Source organism: Dipodomys merriami, unplaced genomic scaffold, assembly GCF_024711535.1.
Source record: "Dipodomys merriami isolate MVZ:Mamm:240054 unplaced genomic scaffold, mDipMer1.0.p SCAF_10, whole genome shotgun sequence".
NCBI classification, from domain to species: Eukaryota; Metazoa; Chordata; class Mammalia; order Rodentia; family Heteromyidae; genus Dipodomys; species Dipodomys merriami.
Window position 1 is genome coordinate 50,521,462 of NW_027202271.1, and position 24,016 is coordinate 50,545,477.

Here is a 24,016-nt window from a genome sequence, read left to right on the forward strand (position 1 = left end):
GCTGCCTCCCTAGGCCACAAACCACTTTCACTCATGGCAGGAAGGAAGCATCCGGTGTCCCCATTAATCTTGGAATGATCCTCAAAAGTCATACTGAAAGTGCAGGAGAGGGCTGAAAATAGAGAGGACGGGAGGACTTGGGTCTCCCATGAGGGAGGCAAACAAACAAACAAACAAACAAACAATACAGCTGCCCTCTGGGGCATCCACCTGACCCAATCTGTCAGAAATGAGTATATATGTAGCTACCATCTTAGATGAACACGGACTGGGTGTCCCAGTGTTCCAGGCCTCACTACGTCAACAGAATAGGTGTGCAAATAAAAGTGATACTCAGTACCTATTGTTAATATGAGAAAGAGGACACAGCACAGATTTCAGATTAAGCATGGGGCGAGAAGAGCTTTATATTTTAAAACCTCTATTGAGGTATAATTTGTACACGCAAAATACTGATGTTTAAGAAGTTTTGACAATTGTTGAGATCTGTCCTGCTACCATTTACCAAGATGTCAGATCTTTTGTTTACTCCCACTGGTACTCTTTACAACCCCTTTCCATCCTAGAATCAGGCAAGTATCACTATTGATTACATGGAACTTGCTGAGCGTTTGAGTTCACTGGAATCACGTGGTATTTGACACTGTTGTGCAATGTTTCTATTGTAGTTCATTCATGTTATTGTGTATGCCATAACTAGAATTATGGAGATGGATAGGTTGGAGTCTACCATCTTTTCTTTGTTTCCTTTGTCCATGTCATTATCTTTTCCCTTTGTTCCTCCCAAGTTTTGGATTAACTGGGTATGTTTCAGAGTTTCATTTTTATCTTTAACGTTGGCTTATTTAGCATTGCTTTTGCTTTGGAGTTTTATATTTGGAATTTACATTTTTATATACTTTTTATAAAATATAAAAATTTATATTTGTCTATGAGTTGTATTTGATTTTATTAAAGTGCCCTTTGTTTCTTTCTTTGTTATGTTTGTATTTGCCTCTAATTACTTGAATGTGGTTACAATACTGGTTTAGATGTCCTCCTCTATTAAGTCCTGTATCTCTGCCATTTTTGGGTCTGTTTTCAATGACTGACTTGTGGCTATAAGTAATTTTCTAACTGCTGCTGATCCCCCGCTCCTTCCTCCTCCTTATTCCTTGTTCTCAGTCATAGGGCTTGAACTCAGAGCCTGGGTACTGTCCCTGAGCTTTTGTGCTCAAGGCTAGCACTTTAGCACTTGAACCATAGTGCTACTTCCAGCTTTTTTAAAAAAAATTCTGAGTAGTTTATTGGAGATAAGAGTCTTATGGACTTTCCTGCCCTGGCTGGCTTCAAACCATGATCCTCATATCTCAGCCACCTGAATAGCTAAGATTACAGGTGTGAGCCACTGGCTCCCTGCTGGTTTCTTGTTTTTTATGTGGACTCTTTACTCTGTTTCCCAGTACCCAAGTGATCCTTCAGTCTCAACCTCCCAAGAACAAGATCTTGCAGGCGTATACCAGCACAGGTGGTTGCAAGTCAGATTGATTGTTGAGCATTATGCTTGATATTGACTGTTGGGCTTTGTTCTGACATAATGTCAAACTATTTGCAGTCAGTTTGATCTCTTTAAGGGGCATTTTGTTAGGGTAGATATTGATGACCCTTTACAATAGGGATAGTTCAGTACCATTCTGAAGTGCGGATCATCTGGTGTCTGCACTGAATATTCAAGTGATTGATACGAACTCTCCTCTATAATAGGAAGTGGGAGTAGAATAATTCTCATTAGCTATCTATTCTATCTATCACATCTATCATCTGCCGCCTAACCATCTACCAATCTTCTAACCATGAGAATAGATGAAAGAGCCATAAAGCAAGCATGCATTGGGAACAGTGTGACTATAAAGGAGTATCAAAAAGTCAAGAGATCAGGATAGCTGCTAGAGAAATGAAAAACAGAAGAAATGAAAGCATGCAGAAGAAGCTATTTTCACCATAGGATCACAAGGCCCTTTCAACAAAGCTAACCACAGAAACCATGGTGGGGGGTTAGATAGTAGAGATGGGGTGCTGACATCATCAGAGGGTGTTGGGCAAGTTCCCAAAGCAAGAGGGACATATACTTTTGCTGGTCCCCTTCCTTCCATCCTCCTATAGTCCAGTGTTTCTTGGCCAAACATGAAAAGATATGACATTTATTATACACATTTTTTATTACTGATATAGAACTCACATAATACAAAATTCAGTCTTTTAGTTGTGCCATCCAAGTCATTCTTAGTAGAGTCAGAAACCTGTGCAGAGATTGCTTTTAATTCCAAAGTGGTTTTTTTTTTAACTCATCCTCCCCCAAACCTTCAGTACCATTTGCAATCTTTCACCCATCTTTCCTTTCTCCAAGTCCTGGCCACCCCTATCTCTCTGAGTAGACTTGCCTTCATATAAAAATAGTCACACGGGCTGGGAAGGTGGCTCAGTGGTAGAGCACTTGCCTTGCATGCCTGAGGCCCTGGGTTTGATTCCTCAGCACCACATAAGCAAAAAGAAAAAAGCTGTAAGTGGTGCTGTGGCTCAAGTTGTAGAGCGCTAGCCTTGAGCTGAGGAGCTGAGGGACAGTGCCCAGACCCAGAGTTCAGGCCCCACGACCAGATCCCCCCCCCCAAAAAAATAGTCACACAAGTGGACTTTGGTATCTGACTTCTTTCATTAGTACATATATACTTATATTTTCATTAATGAGCTTTATTTATATAGCAGTTTTCAGTTTACAGAGTAGTTGGACAGATAACGTCCTCACACACACTTTTTCTCCTTTTGTTTCTTTCTACATTCGTAACCATTTTAAATGTATAGTTCAATAGTGTCAACTATATTCCCATTGTTCTGCCAGTATATTCTTTTGTTTTATTTTCTTTTTCTTTTAAAAGACCCAGTGGAGAGGAGATTTCAAGTCAAAGAGGAAACAATGCCGTGCCTTCCCAGGAACCTGGAGCTCACAGCCTTTAATAAAAGCCTCATTCTACATTTTGATACAGCACCCCAGCGTCAGCTTGGCTCCGGCTGGGGCTGGCGCTCTCCTCACTTCTCCTTGCCTTTCAGGAAGCTCTGTAAAGGCCAGAAATGAGCTTTTGGGAGCCCAGGTGACTCTCCAAGAATATATGCACGTTCTCTTCTGACCTTGGCGGTGCAGCATTGATTTGTTCCCTTCCAGTTCAGTAAATATTTTAAGGTATCGAATTGGATTTTAAATATCAGAGGCTTATTTTTATCCTGCATAAAAGTTAGCTGAATTAATGTTGAAAGCACTAAATGAGTCAAGACTGAATATTTGTGGATTAAGTCTTCCTCAGAGCATTCAGACTGCTCATTTGTGACACATGAGTATCTTTTGAGCAATGATTACCTTCTTGAACATTAGAGAGTTTTGAGAACTTTGGGTGGGGGGTAATAGTAATTCCCATGTGACTGGGTTACTTGTTAATGAGAATGAATTGGGTAGATAGCGAGAGGATATAATAAGATGCTCTTGGGTTTGGAAGCCACCATAGCTAGCATTTGTTGAGTGGTTATAGGTACCGGGTATTTTTCTAAGCATTGTCATATATGTTATCGTTTTGAAAACTGACTATAGTTTTATAAGATAGATACTATGATCATTCTAGAAGGACGGCGAGGCTAAGAGAAATTAAATAACTCACCCAAAGTACCTCTTTATATAAGTGAATTTTACTCCAGAATTGAAGTCTTAAAGCACTTGCTGACATGAGAATTGGATCAAGTAAGTTCTCATCCTACTTATGTAGAATAATGTAATGGGACCTCATATTCCTTGTCTAAATAATGAAGGTACAGGGACATATCTACAGTTCTTAATCTATGACTGCCTTGGAGATGAGCAACTCCATTTCCTTTAACGTGACCTTTTGTGGGAAGTGTTGTTGATGGACAGCTGAGCATAGCCTTGATCTAATAGGAGCATTGGTGCTGACCCAATGGAGAATTAATTCAGGAGCTTCACATTGGCTGGCCAGAGTTTCTCAGAACTGCTCCCTCTCTCTCTCTCTCTCTCTTTCTCTCTCTCTCTCTCTCTCTCTCTCTCTTTCTCTGTCTCTCTCTCTGTCTCTCTCTGTCTCTCTCTCTGTCTCTGTCTCTCTCTGTCTATCTCTCTCTCCATCTCTCTGTCTCTGTCTCTGTCTCTGTCTCTGTCTCTCTCAGTACTGGGGCCTGGTTTTATTCCTGAGCTTTCTTGTGCAAGGCTGGGGATCTACCATTTGAGCCACAGCTCTACTTCCACTCTTTGGTGGTTAATTGTAGATAAGAGTCTGAGGGATTTTCTTGCCTGAGTTGGCTTTGAACAATCCTCAGATTTCAGCCTCCTGAGCAGTGAGGAATATTGGTGTGATACACCAGTGCCCTGCTACTATATATCCCTTTAAGGGCCATTCCCTCAGCAAACCTTCTGCAAATCTAATACTGTCTTGGTATATTCTACTCAGAGGACTTTAACTTAGACAATTTGTTCCCTGGAGAGATCAAGAAACTGTTTCAAAAGGGCCACAAATTCCCATTTTCAACAAGTAATGCCTTTGAAGTATGTAAATCCCAAGTCTCATATATATGAATACTCACATTCATTTGGATGAATGTATATTCATTCATTTGAATGAATGAAAAGCAGTCATTTAAGACCATTATTGAATACACTCTGTGCATTTTCAGTTAGTAAATTTGTAAATCTTTATTATTTATTTATTTATTTTTATTGTAAAGGTGATGTCCAGAGGGGTTTCAGTTACATAATTCAGGTAATGAGTACATTTCTTTTTGAACAGTGTGATCCTCTCCCTCATTTCCTCCCAGTTCTTCCTGTCCTGGTCCCCTAACCCCCGAAGTTGTATAGTTCATTTTCAATTAGTGAATTTTAAAAGAAAGTGTGATGGAAGAGATCTTCAGACTTGGAAATATTGGGGGATGCTGTGCCACGTGCACCACGGTTGCATAACAGTGCTGACAGCACATCTCTCTGGCATCAGACGGTTCTTACTCTGCATCTTGCTAACTGTATGTGCTTGGGAAAATTGTGTAACCGCTCCAAGTCCTTTTTTCCTCGATTATAAACCTTAAACTGGACACCAATGGCTCACATGTGTCATCCTGACTATTTAGGAGGACAAATTCTGAGAATTACAGTTCAAAACTAGCCCAGGCAGGAAAGTCTGCAAGACTTTTATCTTCAATTAACTACTGTCCCTCCCCCAAAATAGCTGGAAGTAGAGCTATGGTTCAAGCAGTTGAGTGTTCAAGCCTTGAGCCAACAGTGCCCAACCCCAAGTTCAAGCCCCAGCAATGGCACACACACACACACAAAACCCCACACAAACAAACATAACAAACCTGATGTCCTTAAAGGTAGGTTTCAAAGATTAAATGAGGAAAATGAATGATCTTCTGTTTCAGAACAAATATTCAACAAAAGTTTATTTGAATGATCACCTTTACCATTCTTAACTTCATTTTTTTTAAGATGAGCTCTTTACTACGTAGCCCAGGCTTCCCTTAAACTCAAATCCTCATGCCTTTTTTCTGGTACCTGTAATATCTGTGTTATGCCACTAAACCTGGCTTTCACTTTGTATATTCATTTTTCACTTCCAACTTGAAGTTTACTTATAGTGCATCTCATAGTCTTTGATGCTAACTTCATCAGAAAAGGAGATTGTACTGGTCCTTTCCCTAAATGATATGCTTCATCCTTCTGCAGAAATCACATCTCATGTTTAATACTCTGCTACTCCTTTGAGCTCAGACCTTTGTAACCAACCGAGCTTTCACTTAATCATGTGGAATGATCTTCCCCTGGTGTTTTTTCTCCTGTGTAATTTCTTTTTCACAGCCAATTGGTGCCGAATGCTCAGACGTGTACCGCGGTGGCAACATAAAGAATAGAGGAAATCTATCATCCACACAACCCCATCTCAGATGATTCCAGGTATAGTCAAAGTATTTTACGTAGAGTTAAAGGTTTGACTTTTGAGGACAGGACAGTTTTCAGAACAATGTAAGTAATAAGTGGATGTTGATTTTTTTACAGTTGATAGCAAAATTTTTTATGAGGTGTCTCATTATTGAAACAGGTGCAAGGACAGCTGTTGTAATTAACATATTAGGAATCCCTTCCCATTCTTGATTTCTATTAGGGATTAGAGAAAATCTTTGCTAGCTATCTGATTACCCAAAACACCGGACTGAGAGAGTAATATTAGGAACTGTTGTTAATTGAAGGCAACAAGATGTATAACCAGTTTATTTTTCTCAGCTAGAATGAAATCTGAAAGCCCAGAGGTTGTTTGCTTGTGTGTGGTTTATCAGCTCAACAAGGTTTATGTTTATAACTCTGAGGTTCTTTGTGATGTCTTGCACTGTCTCCAAATAGGAATTATAGTCAACTTGCCCACAGTGGAGGCAAAAAGAAGGAGGAAGGAAAAGGGGAAAACCTAACCATAACAGCAGATCATGCAATCATCAGTACAAACAGATTCTGTAGGGGCTGGGAAGGTGGCTCAGTGGTAGAGTGCTTGCCTTGCATGTCTGAGGCCCTGGGTTCGATTCCTCAACACCACATAAGCAGAAAAAGCCGGAAGTGGCGCTGTGGCTCCAGTGGTAGAGTGCTAGCCTTGAGCTGAAGAGCTGAGGGACAGCCCAGGCCCAGAGTTCAGGCCCCACGACCGGACCTCCCAAAAAAAACAAAACAAAAAACAGACTCTGTACGAATAGATTTCTTTTGCTGCTTTGACTGTGCCACAGGGCTCTCGCATAGCTGCAAAAGATCCTGGGAAATTAAGTCTTTAGCTGAGTACCTTGATATCCTGAACATAACTAGAAATAAAATGAGAGAAAGTAGAGGAAGCATTTTTTGTGAAGGAAGCCAATATTATTTGGTCTCAGAGGCAGACCTATGACTGTGTTTAGAATGTATGGCTCCACCCATTTTCTTTTCTGTCTTGTGAAAATGAAAGTAACAATGGTTATTGTCACAAATATAATTAATAGACTGCAGATCAAAGCACATCACAATCCAAACCAACTTCACAATGTTCTCTATATTTGTGCTTTTACTATGCTGAGCCATATTTGTGGGAAAACTTAGCAATCATATTAGTCATAGAAAATATATATCAGTCATATAGTCATGAAAAAGAATTTCTGGTATCATAATGTCTTAGCAATATGATTTACCTGTAATTACGGAATTGCAATACATTCCCATGGAGTTGCTTCATTTCTCTGAATCAATAGATTATATTTAGGGTGAAGTACATATGGGAATCTGTTTGAGAGGTGGTTGTAACTCACTAAAATTTGTGTCCAGATTCCAAAAGCAAGAAAAAAATAAGAAGATTCAGACTTCATTAGGAGCTTAACCAGAATATAAATAGATCTTGTAATCCTGAGGTATGCAATATAAAATAGGCCATGCCTCAGGAGTTTCTTAGGAAGATGCCTGTGATGTGAACTTTTGGACCCTGATTCTGCAAAATGTATCCATCTTCAGTAGCCAGGACAATTGTGAAAGTTGAGCAAGTATCTGCCTGGGATGCTTCTAAAGTGTATGACATTTTACTACCTTGATCACAAATTATAATTGAAATATGTTGTTTGTATTTCACGTATATTGTAGGCACTGCTTAAAGTTAATCATATGATTATTGAAGGTACAATGAATTTTATATTTAACTCATTTCCTATATTTACATTACTCATGTAATTTTACTTGTCCCTAAATACCTTTACTATAACATATTTAAATTTTTAGCACTTAAACCTTTCTTTTTTAAGTATCAATATGTTCAGTTTATGATTCTTTATGGAAAAATTGAAAACTATAGAGAAGTAAATTTAAAAACTTCAAAATATTTTAGATATTTTATATGAATTTCACCCCAGCATCCAGGATGGATTTATACAGAAATCTATAGCAATAGCATGTGTTTGGTATGTACTAGCACCTCCCTAAATCTTAAAGCAAATAAAATAACATCCCAACTCAACTGATGCATTCAGTGAGATCAGCCAGTTAACAGGCTGATTTGAAGATGGGGAATCAGTTCAGAAAAGGTGGGAAAAGGGTAGAAGAAAAAGCTGGAGGAGAAAGCTATACAAGTTAGGTTTTCATTTATCACACTAAAAGTAGATTTGATGTTATTTCATATATGCTTATATATGCATACTGTAATATATGCATATATTATGTAATATATGCATATATTATATACATATACAAATATATAAAATATATAGATTTATATTTCTATGAAAACCTCAGTTCATGAAAAAGCAAAGAACTCTGGGAGCTCTTTCCTAAAAGATTTTGCTGCCACTGTTTTTTAAAAGATGTTCTCTGGATTTTGTTTACTTTTTATTTCTTTAAGTTTCCTTTTCTGCAGTGAAGGCAAATATTTTCTTCCCTTATGACCATATTCTTCTCACATGAACTTTATTCCCAGTGGGCAGCTGGCAAAATCCATTCAGCATTTCTCTTGGTTATTCATTTATTTATTTTGAATGATTCGCTTGATGTTCATTGAAAAGAAAACATATCCCTTGGAGTTCTTCCCTTCCCTCATACATATCCTATTAAACAGACAGCAAAAATATCTCTTACTAAGTAGGGCTCATCAATAGAGATTTACATGTCTCTTCAAAATTCTAGTTCATGCTCTGCATTCTGATAATCCCATTATGTTCCATTTTGCTTCCCTCAGTAGGGAGTTGGGTGCTGAAGGCACGCTTGGAGGGAGGCCTCCTTTGCTCGTGGGATGATGGCAGCTCAGTGGTTCTGATGTGCAGGTTGGGAAGGTGGGAAGCAGAAACAGCAGCCAGGAGACAGGGGTATCAGATCTGAAAAAATACCTTATGGGCTGGCAATAAACAGGTATAACCCTAAGATCTTTAAGAGCCCTCCATTGTCGGGCATCTTGGAGCTTTCTGACTTCCCAGCATTCTGAACACTGATGGGTTAAGCCAGGAACATGTAGTTGGGGGTCTCTGTTCAATTTATTCTTATTGGTGCAGGATTAGCTGTGTGAGCTGTTAAATATTCTGAACAATATTACCCTTGGTGACAGTAGTGCACAGAATAGTAGCAAAGGCACAATGTGCCTTTGATCATTAAAAAAAAATTATTGACATGAACTCCAGGAAATGGACAAAAGAGGTGTTTTTTTTCTCTTTGTTGTTTATGTTCTTTCCTTTTTGTCTTGTTTGTCTTTGGGAGGGTGAGGAGAGGGATGAGGTGAACAAACACAGCAGTGGGACTCACCAGATACTACATTGAAAACGAACTGTACACCTTGTGGGTGGGGACAGGAGGGAAGACCTGGGAGAGAGTGAGGGAAGGGGTGACTTTGTCCAAAAAGAAATGTACTCATCTGACTCCTGTAACCATAACCCCCTTGTACAACACCTTTATAATAACAATTAAAAAATAAAAACGTATTAAAAGATAGCAGCACTTGGTTGACATTATTAAAGTTCTTCAAGGAAATGTTGGGATGAATACTGCACTCATGGGAGTTAATGTGTATTGATAAGTGTTTTAATTAGCTTTTTCTGTTTTTCTTCCACAGACAGGATCTTGCTAGCCTTGAATTCAACATCCTTCAGCAGAGACCTCTCAAATGCTGGGATTATAATTATGTATCACCACCCCCAAGAACTATTTTAAAGGCACTGTACATTTGAACTCATCCTATTTTCAACAAACTTTTGCTGTAGGTATTAACTATTGCCTGCATTGTATTGATGAGGGACTCAAGGCCACAGTTAAGCTATTTTTCCGAGGTCACATAACTAATAAGCAGTGGAGTTCCAATATGAACTTGGGCTCACCCCAGGTCCTACGCTCTTTTCTAAATCCCCTCATGGCTCCAACCTTCCATAAGTCTATCAGCAATACACATTTATTGGGCTTCAACTGTCTAGAGTACTATGTGAAGAGAAATAGGATCTAGATTTTATGCTCATGTAGTGCATGGTCTTGTGAATTCAGTCACGTGTCCTGAATGTCCTATCCTGTTTTGTGTACTCTCTCCATGTTAGAGAACTGTCTAATGGACAAACCCCAGAAGAGATACGTAGATTCCAGGACTCTTTTAACAGTGCTCACTGAAGGCAATACTTCTACAGACAATATCATAAAGAAAATGTGTTCCTCGGATGGGGTAAATGGATTTTAATACACAAAAGGTTTTTTTTTAAACATGGAAATTGAGGTTTGGAATAACATCTTTTATAAACATGAATACAGAATCTAGCAGGTCAATTTGAATCTTCCACATGAAGAAGTTGAATACAAGTGTCTGCTCTGTGAGGTCCCATGTCATTGGTAAAACATAATAATGCAATATTTTTTTTTTTTGGGTCCGGTTGTGGGGCCTGAACTCTGGGCCTGGGCGCTGTCCCTCAGCTCTTCAGCTCAAGGCTAGTGCTCTACCACTTGAGCCACAGCGCCACTTTCGGCTTTTTTCTTTTTGCTTTTGTGGTGCTGAGGAATCGAACCCAGGGCCTCAGGCATGCAAGGCAAGCGCTCTACCACTGAGCCACCTTCCCAGCCCAATAATGCAATATTTAAGGCATATGAAACATGATCCTGTAGTAAATTTCCTTTGTGTTTTCCCCTTCCTTCCTTCCTTCCTTCCTTCCTTCCTTCCTTCCTTCCTTCCTTCCTTCCTTTCTTTCTTTCTTTCTTTCTTTCTTTCTTTCTTTTTTTCTCTCTCTCTCTCTTTCTTTCTTTCTTTCTTTCTTTCTTTCTTTCTTTCTTTCTTTCTTTCTTTCTTTCTTTCTTTCTTTCCCTTCCTTCCTTCCTTCCTTCCTTCCTTCCTTCCTTCCTTCCTTCCTCTCTCTCTTTCTTTCTATCTTTCTTTCTGCCGGCCCACCCACCTGCCAGCCTGCCCGCTGTCCCTGAGCTCTCTACCACTCAAGGCTAGCTCTCTACCATTCTAGCCATAAGCTCCTCCACTCTAGTTTTCTGGTGGTTAATTGGAGATAAGAGTCGCATGGACTTTTCCTGCCTGTGCTGGCTTTGAACCATGATTTCTAGATCTCAGCCTCTTGAGTACTCAGGATTACAGGCATGAGCCACCAGGGCCCAGCTCTGTAGCAAAATTTTCTCTGTATTAATGAATGCAATGGGATTTAATAACAAGTCAGTTTCCCCAAAAAATTATTCTATCTTGAATTTCATTTAAAATTCAATTAAATTGTCACAAAGGTAATTAGTGAGATATAGTACATTAAAAGCATTCATACTCAGAATTCATGAAGAAGTCTCCAAGCCCATGTTACAGGTAAAAATGTTTCCTGTTATAAACTGAAGAAACACTTTCATGACACTTGAGAAATGGAGATCAAGAAGTCAGAACAACTCATCCTTTACCTTGAGATAAAAAGTCACTACACATATTTACTTCTTTCACTGTGTATTTCAACTGTTTGGCCCTGATGCATTTAGGAGAAGTCCTAACCTCTGTCCTTATATCTTTCAGTACAACCTACCTAGCACTGAGTGTGTCTCCTCAGCTTTCATGTGTTGATGTTTGTGACAAATTAGGAAGTTAGAACTTTCATGTGTTGATGTTTGTGCCAAATTAGGAAGTTAGAACTTTAAATTGATCTAACTATGGTGTTAGAATTGGAGCTGTTGGGAGATGGTTAGAATTAGATAAAGCAATCACGACAAGCTTTCATAATTAAATCCTAGTACATGTATGAGAGAGAATCAGAAACTGGATCCAGAAGGTTTGAAGAAATGCATACACGTTCTCTCCTGATCTCTTGTTCTATGCCAACTTACAACTCTGCCAGCAACAAAGCCATCACCAGACTTGTGGATCTCTTAAAACATAGTCCAAAATAAACCTCTTTTCCTTCAAATGTAGCCATCTGTGGAATTGTGTTATTAGCAACAGAAAATGGGCCAATTGGATGCCCTAAAATATATCACATAGTCCCTGGTTTCCAGTGGGGAAATGGGTTCTAATGGGTAAATAGATTACAATTAGATGGGATAAATGCTACAACAAAAATATTAAACATTATGGGATATAGAAAATAATAGCCATATTTAAAAACATTGTGAAATTTTTAATAATGGCTCAAATTACAAGTCAAGTTGATGTGGGAAAATGGAAACTAATTTTCAGATGTAGTGGTATTATCGAATGCGTATTTGTAGAATACTGAACTACAAAAATTAAAATGAATTACTACAAATGCTAATCACAGAGAACCAACCTCTTCCAGCATTGATTACGATATAATTGCTTCGGTAAGCCAAATAGTTCAGGTTGAGAGTATTCTGAAAAGAGGAGAGCTGATTTCCTTTGAAACCATTTTCATGGCAAGATCCTAGCTTTCATCAAATTGATGATAGTTCATATTTTACTCCTGAAAAACAAGGCCAATAACTAAACCATAAAGAAAATCTGAAGGACAAGTTTGCTTTAAAGAAATTTTATTGGCAACTTACAGATCTTGGGCCTCATCTGTCACGTGTCACTTCCTGAGGGAAGTCATGGAGAATCTTGCATGGATAGCACTCTGGCGTCCCCTGGGGCTTGGACCAGGGCTCATAATTCTTCATTGGCTGTCATTTGTCACAAGGATAGGAGGCAAGAGAAAGCCCTCCTGTAGTCCTTGAGGACTCAGGCAGGCTGCTTAAAGATTGCATTATCCCCTGAGATCCCAGGGTCTGCTAATAATCCAATGGCTTAGAACAAACCTGACAATCTTCCTGTCAGTTCCTCAAAAAGAGATCCTATATTCCCAATCTCAATCCCATTGAAGATACTGAGTATCTTAAGGACTCTGAGTGGTGTTATGTGGACGTAAGTTCACCTCACCTTGAGAGGTTAATTAATTAGACATCACTTTGTAGCTGCTAATTAGAGCTGCCAAGAAGAATTAAAGTGCAATTTGGAACTCATTATGGTTGTCCTTCCTCATGACTCCCCCTGAACTGAAAGCTGGCAGTAAAAGGAGAATGAAGGGGGCTATCTGATACAACTTGCCAGGCCTGGCAATGGTGGCTCATGCCTGTCATCCTAGCTACTCAGGAGGCTGAGATCTGAGGATTGCAGTTCAAAGCCAGCCCAGGCAGAAAAGTCTGGAACAATCTTATCTCCAATTAACCAGCAAAAAGCAGCGAGCATGGCTCACGTGGTAGAACACGAGCCGTAAGGGAAAAAGTGAAGTGGGAGCTTGGAAGTCTTGAGTTCAAGACCCAGTATAGGCACACACACACAAAAGGATGGATACAATATGCCAATGGCTTTGAGACCTAGTCTCTGGCCAGAGGGGAGGAGGCCAATGACAGCTCCAGATGGAACAAACTAAGATGAGCCAAGCCAGGACTGCCATGGATGGGGCTGGGTAGGGTTGGGGAGCACAGAGGAGGCAGGCACCCATAGTGCACAGCTCTCCCACTGGCTAGGTGTGTGACCACATATTCAAGCTCAACCTCAGGTGACTAGCGGTGAGGCTGGGGCAGGGGAAAGGGAGGGGTCAGGAGGCAGCTTCCAAGTCAAGCCTCAAAAAGGGTACTGTCTCCCTGATCCCTGCAGCTGTCTGGTGAGATAGACAGGCCAGTTACTGAACAGGTTGGCGGATAGGGGGTCTAAGCCAGGTACTGGTGGCTCCCCGCTATAATCCTGACTACTCAGGGAGCTGAGATCTGAGGATCATGGTTGGTTCCAGCCCTGGCAGGAAAATCAGTGAGACTCTTACCTTCAATTAACTACTCAAAAGCCAGAAATGAGGCTATGGCTCAAGTGTTAGAATACCAACAGTAAGGGAAAAAGCTAAGGGACAGTGTCCAGGCTCTGAATATAAGCACTAGAACTGGCACCCCCCCCCCCAATAACAACAAAGACTATACCCAGAGCTGATGTCTAGTTAACTACTAGTGTAGTCTCAATACTGGGGTTCACCTGCCCTCTTCTGGTCCTGACCAGCGGCCTGACCACTGGCCACAGTTTGTGGTCACTGATGTTTTCCTCTAGAGATTTGCTCATCTGGCTGCAGCTGGAAAAAAAAAATCTGTGGATTGGACTGGGTTAGGCCCTGAAGGGGCAACAGCTAGGTCCTACAAGGGAGGCTTCCTAAAGCAACTTTCCCACCCTTGATGCCTCCACAAGAAATGGCCTTTTTCAATGCAGCGATCCCTGGGTCACAGGGACCAGCAGCCTGGGGGCAATCACTTTACAAGGCCTTGGGTTTGCTTAATTCCGCGCAGGCTTTGGGTCCTCTTCCCTGTTCTCCAGCTCTGTCGCCCCAGCGGGCGGCTTGCTTCTCAGAACCACCTTCCACTTCCACTCCCGATCCCCCCCGCAAAAAAGAAAAAAAAAACCTGCTGCAGATTTCAAACCCAGAACCTCCTGCCAGAGTGGGTGGCCTTTGGGGAGAGCCAGCAGCCAGCAGGCTCCAGTATTCATTCAACGGAATTGGCTTTGAGTCAGGTGCGGATGGTCAGGATGGAGAACAAAGGTGACGCGTGAGGTGCGCAGGAACAGGTGTAAACTGTTGGGGGTGAAATCCAACCCCATACTCAGTCATCAACAACTTCATTAACGAAGTGCTCGCTCAGGGCAAGGCTGTCACCCGCCCGTCCCCCCCCCCCCCCCCGCCGCCCCCAGCCCCAGGCGGCGGGATCCACCCCAGCCGCCCTGGGCGTGCGCTCCCGTGCGACTTCCCCAGGCGAAGAGCTGGAGGCCGAGCCTGGGAGGCCGTGAGGCACGAGGACTCCTCCACCCCCCGGGGACCTTGCGGGTGTCACCCGGGCCGTCCCCGCCGGGGCCCATGTCCGCGCCCCTCCCTCCCCTCCCCGTCCTCCCCGCACCCGGTGCGCGGCCGCGCGCAGCAGCCCCTCCCACCGCCGCCTTCGCCCCTCCTCCCTCCGGCCGCGCGCGCCCGGGGCCGCAGGTTCCACCCCGGGGTCTGCGAGCTCGGCTGCCCGTCCGCGCCCTCGCTCCCCGCGCCCGGCCCGGGAGACACCTGCGCGCCGGCACCGCCCCCCGGGGTGGGGGTGGGGGGCCGCCAGGGGGAAGCCGACTGGGCATGCTCGGCGGCGGGGCGGCCGCCCGCCCGGGGAGCCCAGCGCAGGCGCTCGCCCGGCCCCGCGCGCGCCGTCCAGGGGCGCGGCGCACAGCCCGCCGCTCCCGCCGACGCCCCGGCTAACCGGGCGGGCCGCGGGCCGGGATGGCGTCCCTCAAGGCGTACGGTAAGGCGGCCGCGCGGGGCCCCGGGCCGGGGAGGGCCCGTCTGAGCACCCCGGAAACTTTAGGGTTTGGGTGGGCCGCGGGGGGTGCGGGGAGGAGGGGACCGGCCGTGGCTCGCGCGGTCGCCCGCGGGCAGGCGTGCGGGACGGCAGTGGCGGCGGCGCCCGAAACACAGCATTCCCGTGGATTCCGACCACTCGCGGGAGATGGACACACAAGGGGGTGTCCGGTCCCCCGCCGCGGGGCCGGCCGGGGCGCGTCCTGGGCTCGTCCCTGGCTGACCTTGGGCAAGTTACGGAAACTTTCCCGCGCCCGCGCCTCTCCATCTGGAAACGCGATGGCAGCGTCCCTGACGGCGGCGCGGCGAGGAGAAGCCAGCAAAAGGCAGATCACTGGACAGGAAAGTTCTGAGGCCATAGAAACGGCTCGATTGAGAGAGGACAGTGGTACGGCTCTAAAGGAGAACAAAAAGCCCAGTGTGCAGGTTTGAGCCTCAGCTCCAAACCCCAGCAGGTCTTCTCATCCCCAGGTCTGCTCGTGTGCGTGTGCGTGTGCGTGTGTGTGTGTGTGTGTGTGTGTGGAAGCAATTCTCTCTAGTTCTTTATCAGAAATGCTTCTGAGACGAGGTTGAAGCAGTCCATCCTCCCCTCCCTGGCTTGGCAGTCGGTTGTGATAACGTCTAGATTGGGAGCCTTCAGCCTGAAGGTTGTAAGCGGGTGTTTTGGAGCGTTCCGCACGGGCGGAAAGCTTGGCCCGGGTACGAGGGACATAGCTGCTCCTAGGTGTGGAGACTCCGCCACCGGGCCAGCGACAATGGTCCCTTCCTATGTTTCCAAGGTTAAAGGGGTGTGCCCCCCTCTCTCCCTCCCTCTTTCTCTCCCTCCCTCCCTCCCTCTTTCTCTCTCTCTCCCTCCCTCCCCTCCTTCTCCTCTCCTCTCTCTTCTCTTCTCTCTACCCTCTCTCCTCTCTTCCTTTCTCCCCTCCTCTCTGCCTTCTCTTCTCTCCTCTCAACCTCTCCTTTCTCCTCTCTTCTTTCTCCCTTATCCTTTCTCTTCCTCTCTTCCTTCCCTCCCCCCCTCCTCTTTCTTCCTTTCTCCCCTGTCACTCTCCTCTCCTCTCCCCCCTCCAGGTTTGAATTGCTTAAAATAATACTTGGATCGCTAAGAGAATTTGCAGTTAACGTTTAGGAGCCACCAATAAATACCGAACAGATGACAAATCACATACTAGTGGCCTGTTTCCCCTCCCCCCCTTTCCATTTTCTGCAAGGATGAGAGTTGTTTTTCTCTCAGGCACAGTTAATACTCGGCATTGCTTCTTGGTTACCATCTGGGACAATTCAATGTTCTGATGGTGTTTTAGGTATATTATCCACTGTCACTCCCTCCTTCCCCCACGTTCACAGCTTTTCCTGTCAGATGGATCTAACTTCTGACTTTTTAAAAAAACATCATTTTCCCCATGGAAATGCCAGTATAGGGTTTACAGAATAATCAATTCTGTTCTTTTTAGAAGTTTTAGAAGCCTAAATGGACACCCTAAATGGAGTCAGAATAAGGGAAATTATTTTCAAAAGCAAGTATAATTGCTACTTAAAGGAAAAGGTGGCTGGTGGCTGAATATATATATATATATGTATTAATAATATATTACATATGTATTGTGTATCTAGTAATTATACAGGTCTTTCTTTGGAACCTTATAGGGAGCAGACGCAGATCTAAATAAAGTTATTAGTTTGGGTTTGCGCTATTTAAAATATATTCCCACACATCCTCCCCCATACCCAAAATGGTGAGTCCTTTGGCCTACAAGTCCATGCTAATTTGTGGGTCTGCAGAGATGGGACTCAAGATGCAAAAAAGATTAAGTTGGTGCATCAGGCTTTTCCACTCAGGGAACAAGTTAAGGAAACAGCCAACTTGGCCACAATTGGTAGAGTCTCCCCCACAGGGTGCTGTGGGGATGGCTCTCGGATGGGAACTTGGTGGGTCGCAGGAGCCCTCCACAAGTCATCTGTCTGGCAAAGGAGCCCGATCCCTTTCAATTCTGCTGGATTTGGGTTCATATCTCACCATGAGAGATTGTCTAAAAATTTTGTTCTGGAACTCAGAGGATTTGACTCTGGTATTTGTTTGACTGATTTAATAGTTGCTCAAGTCCTATCTTTAGGGTCGGTGCGAGAATGATCCATTCTCTGTAGTCCACATGTCTTAGGTTCCTAGGAAGACAAAGTTGGCTTAAATATGTCCATCACTGGCAGCAGCCTCTGTTAAACCTCGTATATTCCATTGTTGATTGGGTATCAGAACTTGTTCTTTCTATTTTCTGGCATGAATTGCTATTGTCTAGACTCATGTGCACTAACTAGACATGTGAAGGCAGATTAGAGTATATTCCCTTGGTGAATATATATATATACATATATATGTGTGTGCAATGAATGATGCAGTTTTACAATTTCTGGATTTTTTTTGAGGAATTTGCATGTAATGAAATTCATTGATTTTTAAGTGAAAGATTTTCTGCATTTCCTCATTTTTCTGAGTTTTTTTTTTTTTTTTTTTTTTGCCAGTCATGGGGCTTGAACTCGGCCTGGGAGCTCTTCAGCTCAAGGCTAGCGCTCTACCACTTGAGCCACAGCACCACTTCTGGCTTTTTTCTGCTTATGTGGTGCTGAGGAATTGAACCCAGGGCCTCATGCATGCAAGGCAAGCACTCTACCACTGAGCCACATTCCCAGCCCCCAATTTCTGGATTTTTGAAGCCTCACAGACATTCATGCTCACAGACATTTCTTTGTGTGTCCTTTAAGTGGCTTCGGTCCCTTGTCACTTTTAGCCTATTATATAATCATATGCATGAGACTGAGGACAGGTGACAAGTCTTTTTTAGAGAGAAATGGTTGGGATTTGGGTCATATCGGAAGAGCACAGGGGCTGGGTCCTGGGAAAGCCATTAGAGCTGTCGACTTCACGTTGAACTGGCACCTTCAAGTCTGAAGAGGCTTCAGAAGGGTCTCACAAGTCAACAGAGAACATTGGTGGCGATTTCAGGTAGGGAAGGGCTCTCTGAAGAGCCAGTGGAGTAGAGAACTAAAGCCATTAGGTGAGGAAAGAGGAACTCTTTTCCCTGAGTAAAGTGAACTGGAAGTACAAAGGCCCAATGGTAGGAATGAGCTTGTCACACTGGAGGCCAGCTAGGAGGTTGTCTGGCTGAGAGCAGAGAGTAAGCAGAATACAGGAAGACAATTGCAGTCTGATAGTATTACAAGGATGCTCCCTTTATTTCCCTCCAGTTTCTCCAGGTGCTTTTTCCTTGTGGACTGTTCCATTTATGTTGATGTTTGCCTGGGTCCTGTCCTTCTTATAACCTTGCTGTCAGTCACTTGGCTGATATTTTGATTTGGTTCCCTCTCAAAGGCTAGACAATAGCCAGAGTCTGTCCCTTAGGGAGAGCCTACACGCAGGTCACAGAGATGGTAAAGAGAATGTGGTTTTTGCCTGGACAGAAGAAGAAGAATGGCCCTTTCTGTGAATTGGTTCAGCTGGTCCTCTGAAGAATCTATAAGGAATAAGTCCAATGGTAGCTAGCCTGTGTTCATTCAAAGAAACGGATGTACAGAAGGGCTAAGGAATTGCTTACCTTTACATTGTAAGTGGGCAGCCTACATGAGGTGGTTAAGGAAGAGTGAGAAGCGAGCCAATGGATAGGTGAGTTATTCTAGGCAAAAGGCTGGCTCTAGAAGGCAACGGATGGGGCTGGGAAGGTGGCTCAGTGGTAGAGCGCTTGCCTTGCATGCCTGAGGCCCTGGGTTTGATTTCTCAGCACCACATAAGAAAAAAGAAAAAAGCCGGAAGTGGCGCTGTGGCTCAAGTGGTAGAGCACTAGCCTTGAGCTGAAGAGCTGAGGGACAGCACCCAGGCCCAGAGTTCAGGCCCCATGACCGGACCCCCCCCCCCAAAAAAAAGAAAAAGAAAAAAGAAAAATAGAAGGCAACGGATGAGCAGTCAGCACTTCTTATTAGAAGATGGTACAGGAGAGGCTGTACTGGGAGCTGAGCCTAACCATGGAGCATGAGCATCAACAGAGGCAAGGAGAGAGAGCACTGGACATAACTTCCCCTGTCTGTGACTTCATCTTTATTCAGGTGACTCCCACCAACTCAGAACTGCTTTTTGTGCAGGTCTTGTGCCTTCATACCCTGTGGTCCTGCTGAAGTTTTTGTATTTATATGTCCTTCTGTCATCTGAAATTCAGTATGTCCAAAACAGAATTCCTGTCTTCCTCTCCCATACCTTCTTCCTATGAAATAACCCCAAGTAGAACTCTATGTTCTATGTCCCAGGATTACCAAATGAATGAGACACATCACTGTTTCTTTCCTGGCTGGCAGAGTCAGCTGGAGGAAACAGACTTCTGAAGGCAAAATTAGAATGGGCAGAGGTAGGGGTAGCAGGTAGAGACCAGGAACCATTCTCTGGAGAAGATAAGAGATGCATGGGGCTGAGGATGTGGCTCAGTAGTACAGCATTGGCCTAGTATGCACAAGGTCACATGTTTCATCATTAGTATATGCTCTGGAAAGAGAGAGAAGGCAGTTAGAGCAGTATGTCATTGGTTGAGCATGACTTATTTGTCAGGGAGCAGCCAGAAAAGTGCGTTAGGGATTTGTGTCATTTACCCATTACCCTGACCAGAATCCCAGAAGTCATTTTTCAGTTCTTTGACAGAATGTATGGAGAGAGACCTTGGATAAGTCAATTTACCTCTTGCATTGCTGAATTTTCTTTATTAAAAATCAGTGAAATCAAGTCACTGTGAGGTTTAGATTCAGCAGTACTTGTAAATATGAATGAATGTCATCCATAGATACAATATAAATATAAACCAGCCTGGTACTTGCATATAACCTACCTATGTAAATAGCAATGATGTTAAGGCAATGATGGCAAGAAAAAAATCTGTATCTGTTCAGTACAGATAATTTTTGTAAAGTATTTTCTATCCTCAGTTGTTTGTTTTCTCTGACAAAAAAACCCTACAGACCCAAAGGGTGGCTGTATGCCTTAAGCATTAGATCTTAACATCAGCAGCCCCTCAGATCCAGTAGACTCATCCATCAAGTGCTACAGATCTGTCTTCCTTAATCTTTCATCTCTGTTTTCCCCTGTCCCTAGTCCAGGCTATTCCATGTGCTGTCTGTAGTAGCAGAGTCTAAGCTAGCCCTCTGCCTCTGTTTCCTATCCCTTCTGGTCCCAACTGCAATGTTATTTCCCCCATATAAGTCTCTTTAATGCCCCCCCCTTACCACTTCCTAGGGTCAGAGTCTATCACCCCCACCCTGTCTCTTGCTGCCTTTGGCCTCTTCCTTTTGCCCTTTACAGAAGCTGGTAGTTGGAAGCTTTCTCAGATTTCTGTAGCGCATGCTTTGAAATACTCCAAGCCCCTCCATTGCCTTTGGCTCTCTCCATGCCACATGGTACCTCTCCTGGAACTTCTTAGGCTAACTCCTAAGAAGAACTTTCCTAATGGTTTCCTATCTTGTACAGTGGTGAGTATAGATTATCCCATCCCAGAGGACAAGGATCAGAGCTTGTATCGCTGCATTCCTGGGGCCCAGCACAGTGCTTGGCACTTAATTGGTGACTAATACTTGGTTGGCTGAAGACTGGAAGGACACTCACGGGAGGCAGCACGCCATGGCCTGAGTGAGTTCAAATGTTCTTTCAGCTTTAGTCTCCTAAATAGCTGGCACTGGCATGCATGCCGCCACATCAACTTTATGCACAAAGTTTGTTTTTTAAAAGTTCCATTTGCTTATCGTAAATAAAAAGTGAAAAAAAAAACTTTTCAGAGAAGAGGAACAGACAGCAGAGCAAAAGCATTCCAGGGATGTGGTAAATGAGATGCAGGCTAAAGGGCTAGGACTCGGGCTTCACAACCACATAAATCCCAGGAGATCTTTGGCAACCTCTCTTGTTCCGCCCTCCTCCTACTCCCTGGCATGCTCTGTTATGCAGTCTAGACACATGTGGTCAGCATTGATTAGGATCCTTTTGATTAAGAAGTTAGAGCAGAGAGTCTGATAACCTCATGTCCTTCACATTGTGTAAATTTCTTCCTGGGGTAAAATTATAATTTATTCTGATCCTGTGAAGAAGCATGTTATTTCTTTCCTTTGAAACATCATTATTATTATTTTTTTTTTGTTAAGAATGTCTTGGTGCACTGCAGGCTGCTGTAGATGAAAGTTCAATAGATGGAATGTCAGCAGCAGTTCTGGCGACTAACAAGCCCAAGATCAAGGTGCTGGCAGAGTCCGTGTCTGGTGAGGACTGGTCTTGGTGGCCTGTGTACAGCCACGTTCTCATTGTGTTCACGGATACCTTTTGTGCATGTGTGTGCATGCGTTCTTACAAACCCCTCATGAGAGTCATCTTTTTTTGTTGTTGTTGTGAAAATACTGTACAGAGGGGTTACAATTACATGGGCAAGACAATGAGTACATTTCTTTTTTTTTAATTTAATTTAATTTTTTTTGTGAACATACTGTACAGAGGGGTTACAATTACATGGGCAGGATAATGAATGAGTACATTTCTTATCAAGCATTGTAGCCTCCTCCTTTGTTTCCCCTTCCCATCCCTTCCCATCCTCCCCCACCCCCCACCCAATCTTTTCCCCCCTGCCCCCCACCCACCAAAGTTGTACATTTCATTTTCAACTTGTACATCTCATTGTTGCAATGGGTCCACCTGGATCCCTATTTAAACAATTTGTTTTTCCCCTTCCCCTCCATACCGACATCAAATCAGTGAAAGCAGGGGTTATACTATGGGGGAGGGACATACAAAGCAACAAAGAAATAATCTTATAAATGTGTTTGAAACAATCACATGAAAGAAAAAAACATTTGAATACATATCTTAGGGTTCATTTCCCTAACATCACTTTATCTGACCTTTTCTGCTGAGTCATCTTTTTTTTTTTTTTTAATGCTAGTACTAGGCTTGAACTCATGGCCTGAGCCCTCTCCTTTAGCTTTTTCATTCAAGACTGGTGTTCTACCACTTAAGCCACAGCTCCACTTCCAGCTTTTGGTAGTTAATTGGAGATATGAATCTCACGGACTTTCCTGATCAGGTTGACTTGGAACCATGCTCCTCAGATCTCAGCCTCCTGTGTAGCTAGGGTTATAGATGTTAGCCACTGGTACCTGGCTCCATCGTTAGAGTCTTGAATGCATCATGAACTCTTCTCAACCTCGTTGTCTCTTCATGCCATCTTGTTAGGGCTTAAGCTTCAACATGTGAATCATAGGGAAGGCATAAACATTCACTCATAACAAACAGTGATGGGGACTTTGCCATGAGAATGCAGATCTACACTAACGTCCACAGCTCCTATGGTAATTTCTAGAGTGAATAATTCAGCCTGGGTTTTGTGTCTACAGTGTGTTAGGCTCTATTCCAGGTCCGGAAGTAAAAACAACACCTGCCTGTTTAATGAATTGTGCATCATCATGATAAGGTCCCGATCTTTACTCTCTGAGGAAAATGAAAATGAGATGTTTGATTTCTCAGCACAGAATCAAGTAGGTAGAAGTAAGAAAGGAAAAGGCTTTTCTCTAATTAGGGTTCAGGAAAGGGCTTTTGTCACAGTGCCATACTAGCGCAGAGTCCAAGGGAAGCTGAGATAATGAGTATCAGGCACAGCATTTGAAATGCAGGAATGGTCATTAAAGTGTTTGATAGCTTACTAGAGGTTTTGGCAAACATTTGCCGTGCCTTCTGTGCATTAGGCAGTGCACTGTGGACCTGCTGTTTAAGAGATGGCCTTGCTGTTCAGGAGTGGGGCTGGCTGCAGCTCTGGACTGGAGCAGGAGGCAGAGAGAGAGGTCCTGAAGCACTCCTACACTAGTGCCTCCCTGGCCTGGCTTCTAGTGTGGGGGCACAAGTGTGGAAAAGTTGATAGCAATCATCCCTACTGGATGTTTGTCTTTTTATGGCGGTGTTAAAGACAACTGTTTGTGTCAGAAAAGTTGTGTTGGGTAGAAATGCACTTCCTGTAGTTTGATGGATTTGTCAGCAACTTGCAGACCTCCCAGGGCACTTGTTTCTGTCTGGGATCATCCTGTGCCTGCTGTAGGTGGTAAGCAGTCGATGTGTTTACAATCGATGACTTTCGATCACACAGTCCAGGCTCTAGGAGATTAGGTGAGAAGATACAGATGATGAAGAGGAAAGGGCAAGGCTTACACGTTTACTTTCTGTAACTTTGTAAAATGCCCAGAGAACGCAGGAAAGGTAAACACACCACCAGGATGGATTGGAGCATTGTTAATGGTCTGAGCTGCACCCTCAGAATCCAGCCCAGAAAGGGATGGCAGTCCAGGGAACTTGCCCCTTAACCTGGTGATGTGGCATGACCTGTTTTAATACATTTTGCAGGTAATTCTTTTAATAATACCTTCTAGCCGAATGTCCTTGGAGATTGTATTCTGATGGCTGTGAGGTGTTCAAACTGACATTGAGCTGTGCACTTAGGATTTGGGCATTTTATTGCTTCCTTCCTCAGGGCCAGGTCTTTCTCAGGAATGGCTATGTGAGTCACACGGTATTTGTCATCTTTCCCTGCAGCCTCAGGCTACCCAGATTCTGAACTTCTGTTTTCCTTGGATTTCTCCCTTCCAGACTGCACTTTTATTCTCCCCAACTCCTAGCACAGGGTAGATCACACAGGTCCTTAGCATATCT

At 43.5% G+C, this 24,016-nt stretch overlaps 1 long non-coding RNA gene across 1 annotated transcript; it reads left to right on the top strand.

Annotated features, from left to right (window-relative positions):
* Positions 1-5,889: 5,889 nt before the first annotated feature.
* LOC138838056 (uncharacterized) lies at positions 5,890-11,852 on the top strand. Its single transcript, XR_011375548.1, has 3 exons — positions 5,890-5,974; positions 9,612-9,755; positions 11,744-11,852. It is a non-coding gene; the product is annotated as an uncharacterized lncRNA (long non-coding RNA).
* Positions 11,853-24,016: the final 12,164 nt, after the last annotated feature.